This window comes from Atta cephalotes (genome assembly GCF_000143395.1).
Source record: "Atta cephalotes unplaced genomic scaffold scaffold00020, whole genome shotgun sequence".
Taxonomy (NCBI): domain Eukaryota; kingdom Metazoa; phylum Arthropoda; class Insecta; order Hymenoptera; family Formicidae; genus Atta; species Atta cephalotes.
The window spans coordinates 1,249,161-1,256,431 of NW_012130084.1; positions in this window are offsets into that span (position 1 = coordinate 1,249,161).

The following is a 7,271-nucleotide window of genomic DNA, read 5'->3' on the forward strand; positions in this document are numbered from 1 at the left end:
GAGAGAGAGAGAGAAGAAAAGAGACGAATGAAAGAGAAAGAAACACGAGCGATTTGAGCGTCGCTCTTACAAGGAGATGATTTAAGGCCATTATTACTTCATGCGCTCGATTTGACCTCCGCAGAATTTCAAAACGGAATTCTGTTCCGTACACACAGATGCCGGATTGTCACGACGTTAACGCGAAATTAAGACGTTTCTAGCATGCAATTTCTTCATCACGTGCGCACGTTTGCGTATTATAATACAGACGAGAGAGACAAGAATGTATACGTTCCGCGTGCTAATCCGCGAATTGTCTTACCGAATCGACAGGTGCTCGTAAAATCCATTCCTGCGGGCTTTTAAACGCGCGCGGAGTGTTTCCTAAGATACGCCCCGGCTTGACCGCCGTGCGCAGAAATGATATACCCATTAAAAGAAAATTATCCGAGCACGACATGGGCGGCATTAAAAGTGATATGCGCCTCGCACAGGTGTAATAGCGCGAGTATGACGTGTTCCCTAACGAGTTTTGCTTCGTATTTATTAGCGATTAACTTAACGACATAAGACGCCGTGCAATAGCGTCGAGAATATGACACAAAGTAGTAATGACGACAGTCCAGACCAGGATCTAATCTTTCTAAATGTGATCTCAGCCGCGCAATTAATGCCAGCTGGCCAGCTGAGAGTCGTTTCCGTGCCGATATATGCGACATACTGGGCGTTATGAAAATAGATATTTCAGTGACTTTCAAAGAGATCTTCTCCATTGTAATGAGAACGACTCGTTCTTGAAGCTTATTCAAGTATAACTATAACATTCAGAAATATTACACGAGAGCCAGAGTGGTGTAAGTTACTTAATTATGATTTCGAAAAATAAAAGGTTTTTTTCAATATATTTGCTTCAGTAAATTGCATCAATGATTTGCACCTCAAGATTTAAAAAAGATTTAAAAAAAAATGCGACTTCTATCCATTTCTATTAATATAAATTAACTTTAATCTCGATTTAATTTACTCTTTTCTAATTCTTAGAGCTAAAAAAGAAAAAAGTAAGTTAAAATTATTCTATACTAATAGAAAAAATTATCACTTCCACTTCTCCATATATTTATTCTTGTTGCTCAATTTGTTGTTTAAATTTTAAAATGATACACGAGGTCACTCGGATGTTTCCATGTGCCTTATCTTGGCAACACCCAGTATATGCATGGCGCGCCGCGTGAAACGTTCCGTGGAACTGTATTAGAAAATTAATACCCAGTTGAGAGTTTCCGCGTGGAAGGAGTGGTCAACGTGGAATGAAAATTTATCGTGGCTCTTGCTCAAGGGGCCAGCGTTTGCCTTCTCAGTCGCATAAAGTTGCATAACGCGTTTCGAGAATTCCGACGATGCGGCCGCGCTGCAACTGTTACGAGCGTCTGCATTTACGTCGTCGTCGTCTTCGTCTTCGACGTCGTCATCGTCGCGAGAGACCCAGAGGACTGGGATTTTGTGAAACCGCTAACTTTAAGGGCGAACATAAGATTTATTATACACAACAGTTGGGAGACCTCCCATTACATGTACTCTTTCGTGAGCGTAATTAGTCTGAGACACCGTCGTTCGGTTGTAGTTGCGACTAATCTTATTATCGCAAGAAAGTTATTTGCGTTGTGCAAACCGCGCGAACGTACTCCTGGTTAAATATTTTAATTGCCTATCGAGACGGCATCAATTACTGCATTTACAATGATTAATCAAATTTTTTTCAATCTGTTCTCTACACACGCGTAATATATCTATAGGTACATATGCTCATATATCAAAGATGACAAGATAAGATGCACGAATGTACGAATATGTAAGGAATATATATTACAGTTTATGTATGTAAAAATTATATACTTAGATTATCTTTTATTAACGATGCATAATTGTTATATAATTATTATATTGCTGCACGATTATCTTTACAAAGCAATTGTTTGCAGAACTCGAATTGGTATTACGAATCAATGGATTATGTCTTATCTCTTTTCATATCGTTTCTCTTCGCGCCTGAGGGCTTATCACGGGATATGAGATACGTGAAATACGGGAATGTTTTGACGTAGGCGTGGTAGAAGAATTAGACGGTTTCATTCCATTCTTTCGTTCGCTTCGACGTTATATGTGCGATACACGCATTAAATTTGTAGTTATTCGAGAAGTTCAGAGTTGAAACCACTAGAAATTATACTATGATTCATATTTACATGAATGCTCCACAATTTATATATATCTTGGTTTTATTTTGTTTTGAGTCAAGTTAAAATTGTATTTTCAAAAACATGCGTACAAAAAGACAGCAAAAAATTCATGTAAAAATCTTATAACAATAAAAATATCTTTCACAATCATTACTCTAAATGATTTATAATTCGCGACCAAATTCAGAACAGAATCTTTTGCATGTCGTGTAACATATATAATAGAAAAGATTTGAAGAAGTAATATATATTATGATATACATTTTCTATTGTGTGTATTTCACTTCTTCAAATGTTTTCTATGTTACATGACACAAAATATTATAAATAGTATTTGATCGTGAATTATAGATCGTCTAAAATGGGCTTAATGCATGTTTTTGTTAAATAAATTAATTCAAATATATTATGAGATTATAATATATTTCCCGTTCTTTTCATTCTCGTAAAATGTTAAAAAAATATATTGTTCTCTTGCAGTAATTTATATAATATTTAATCCTGAATTTCTTTAATATTTTGTTATTTTATTTACGCTTGAGTTTATTTTATAAATTTTCGGCAATTATTGTACCACCAATTAAAATATTGCCATTGTATACAATAGTATTCTATCTAAATATAACGTTTCTATTTCTATTTTATTTCAATTCTTTCATTTCAATTTTATAAGTTATTTATACATTCATATATCGATAAATATCTATTGCCTTTATATTCTAAGATTAAATATTAATCTGTTCTAACATATTCATTTCAAGATAATCGATCTATGAGATTTTATATCAATCTGTAATATTCTTATGTTGCAGATCCATTATCTTCAAATAAAACATATTTTGTCACTCACCGACCCGATGCGCAGCAGCGGAGTTTACAAAACTGCAATCTGAAATACATATAAAAACATTAAAGTAACGTCCAAAATAAACAATGTTAAAAAATACATCAAATTTCTATCGTCTTATCCCTCAAGTAAAAATTTAATAAACTATATAATTTATTAAATTTAATAACTATAATTTTAAAATTTAATAAATATATAATAAATATATAATAAATATTTAATAAATATATTATATAATTGAATAAATTATATAATAAATTTAATAAACCATAAAATTTCAGAAGGCAATTAATTCCACAATAAATAGATACTGAATTATTTACTTGAATTATTTACCAGTTGCTCCGCCGTCGCTTGATGTCTCTCAGGCCTCCTCCTCTCAGATTCCTTCATTGCACACACATACATTTGCAACGGTTAATTACGGCACTTATAAATTCATCAACTAAGATAATCGCGCGACACTTTACACGGCATTCCCGATAATTGAAAGTAACGTGAATTTCATTACTTCTCATCCAATGCACAGTAGCGAAGTTTGTAATAAAACTACATTAATCTACAACACACAAGTATATGCAAATATTAAAGTAGCGCCGAGAATAAATAATATTATTAAAATATTACATATATTTTTATTTATTTGCCTTTTCCTACGAGTAGAAATATTTAACAAATGAACTATAATCTCTAAAAGACAATAATAAATGATTTATTAATATTATTAAAAGACAGTTTCAATTCCACAGATAGAAAATAAATAAATAATAAATTAATCACCTATATGGTTGCTTCGCTATTGTCCGATGCCTTTCAGAGGCCCTTCCTTCTCTCAGATTAATTTCTTCATTGTACATACCTATCTACATACAACACAATACTTCTACGGTTAATTATAATATATATGAGAATTTATCGTTCGATTTCTGAATACGACAAACACGCAATTCATTACACGAATTGAGAATAACGCGATTTTCATTACTTCAAGCGTTTACTCGATACACTCCGCGACATTCCATATACTAACACAAATCTAAGAAATTTGCAAATCAGACAACTTCAAACATCGTCCATTGCGACAAATTTCATCTCGATTTTCGATTATGAGCCGATTGACAAACATAATCATATTTCTACATATTGCCTTATCTGAGTGTTTCACGTATGATGCACATGATGTATCATTTCATTCTTGTTCTTCGAAGGATAAAATGACGTATCATGCGTGAAACGGGATGCACGATATTCATATCCAAAAGTAGGTTAGATTAACGAATCGCTCAGACGATAAATTCGGAATTGTATACATATTGCGTGAATTGCTTTCGACAAACGATCGATCCATAAACACTAAGTTCGTACTATGCGATAGACGATCATCGCAGAATTAATTGGAATATTTACTAAACGACGCCATTTGACCCGAAATTGATCGGAACACTTCATTTCCTTCCGCGGCGTCCGCGACGTTCTGCGAACGAAAAATGACACAATGATGAAAGATGCGAAACTGTCGCGGCAAACTTCACGGAGTTCACGGTAATATCGCGCGAGCCACAGGTTTGTTCGTGTTGCTTGCACTTTTTGTACATACTTTTGTGCAATCTTCGCTTTCTTTCTCTTTAACACTCAAATATGTTCTTGTTTTAAAAATCTTGTTGCAAAAATTTTGTGAAATTTTACTATTTTATTTTATTTCTCCGACTGCAGTTGTGCTCAACCTAATGAGCACATTAGTGCTCACTGATTATGAAAATTTTTATGAAAATTTATTTCACTTTTATATAGTATAAGATATTCCATAAGTGTGTGTTTATTTAATATTTAGTTAATGTGTTTATACAAGTTTATGTGTTTTTTTTTTATACAATATAAAATGTCTCCCGTCTTCGCTACTGCCGGTTGAAAAAATAGCGACTTTATTTATTGTGTTACTTACATTGCTTAATGATTTCTTAAAAACGAATACCGGAAGCCGTATTCAGACAAATTTCATATTATTCCTTGTGATATCAAGTTTTATATCTCATTATTAAAAAAAACTTTTTTATAGTGAATAAAAAGATCACTTTCTGAGTAGAAAGAATAAGCTTTAGAGAGAGATTCTATGTATATATATGTATATATATATATATATATCTCTATTCATGTGTGTATGTGTATATATATATATATATGTATATATATATATCTATTCATTAACTAAATTTCAGAGAACTATATAAGAGGTATCTGATTGGGAATTCGAAATATCATTGAAGTATCATTGAATTAATAATTATTTTGCACGCTAGCAAAATAAAGCAATAATTTACTACTTGCTCTGCATGAATTGGAAATTGTATAAATTCGAAAATATTATTAGCACGAAGATTCACCTTAATCAAATATGTCTTAATAAAATACGTTTTCCTATTTAATATTTTACTATTCCTTCATCAAAATATCTACGACGATTTGCGGATCCTGTCGATATATTCACGAGTTGTCAGCTATAGGAGTTAAGTAATCACATAACTTGCGATCTAATCGTTTGCCTATTTGTAAAGGACAATCGTATTTGGCGTCTTTTTATTTGGCGTAACATTCGACGGGTCGCGTCACTCGCGTCTTAAAACAATGGCACATAGAACAGAGCACCTCGCGCCGTTAATCTGTTGGGAACGAAGCGGGGGGGGGGGGCGGGAGTAAAGCCTCGCGGCGGTTCGGGAATAACAACACTGCTTACAACAGCGACGCACTGTACGATACGGAAAAAAAACACAAACATTGAATGTCGTGTAACAGCCATTCTACGTCGTCACAAACATGAAATAATATCCATCGAGTCTATACTCCGTTATTTGTATTATTTAATCTAAAGCGTTACGCGAAATACATTCGAATACGAGCAATGTTAAACAAGCGATTATCAAGTGTGAGGATATCGAAGAGAATATATTGCTTTGAAAAATAATTTATAACTTTCTATCTTTTAAAGCGAATAAATCACGCGAGATATCTGCGATGATTGACAAATAGCCAACGTCTCGATACTTATATACCTTGTCAATCATAAGATTTAGATAAGTAATCGCGTAAGCAATCATCGCTAATGTCGCGAATGGCTTCTAGGGAATAATAGCATGTATTCGTCTGTCGATACTTGGAATCGATTCTGTATCTTCAAATCTTCATCAATATCTTCAAATAAGATGAAAATTATAAAAGTGAGCAAATTTATTAGGTGTTGATCAATGAAATAATCAGTATTCTAATAAATTCGCTCATTTTTATAATTTTTACTTCATTTCAAGATACAGAATCGATCTCCTTGACTCGATTACATGTCGAGTTTCGAAGCATAATATGATAATACACGTATATACAGCATTTTGTGTTAAGGTCACGTACAAAAATTTTAGTCATAGTCGTAAGAGCTCAAGCAAGTCTCGACCAATAATAATTAAAATTACGATTTCAAATGGCAGATGTTTTTAAATGCTCGACTGTGATTGGTCAACTGTGTGTGTATTTGCTTACGGCCTTACTATTGCGTCTAAAATTTTTGTACGTTTGATCGTCTATCATATTACTATCATTTTTTTAATGCCATCTAACGGGAAAAACGCCACGAACTTTTTCCCACATCTAATATAATAAATAATGGATAGCGTCACGCGAATATTTTTGAGTGCTTTTCAGCGAGAGACACAGATGACACAATGTAATACAGTGAATTATTTCATTTTTATTTAATGTAATATTGATAATCAATGAAGATATAATGATTCATCATGATTTATCATCTATATCTCTTGCTGGAAAGAATCCTTTATGTATATTGTACTTTTAGTGTCACGAGTTGATACATCGTTTTATCTTTTTTTAGCATTCACTGAGTAACAGAGATAGAACAACATTTGTCGACTTATGTCACCAATTGAAATTTATTAATTTACATTTATAATAGCGCGCCATATAAAATAGAAATACAAGTATTGAGTATTTATTTATTCTTGTTAGATTGTCATTAATCCTTTGGACGTTGTTTAACTTTTAGGAATCATGTAACTTTCTCTATAATGAAAACGTGAATAAAATCTTTTGTATATGTGTGTATACGTAAAAATTTATATGTATGTATTATATATATTAGGTGTAGTAAAAAGAAATCCATTATTTTTGCATGAAATTGAATGGAAAAATAATGGATTTCTTTT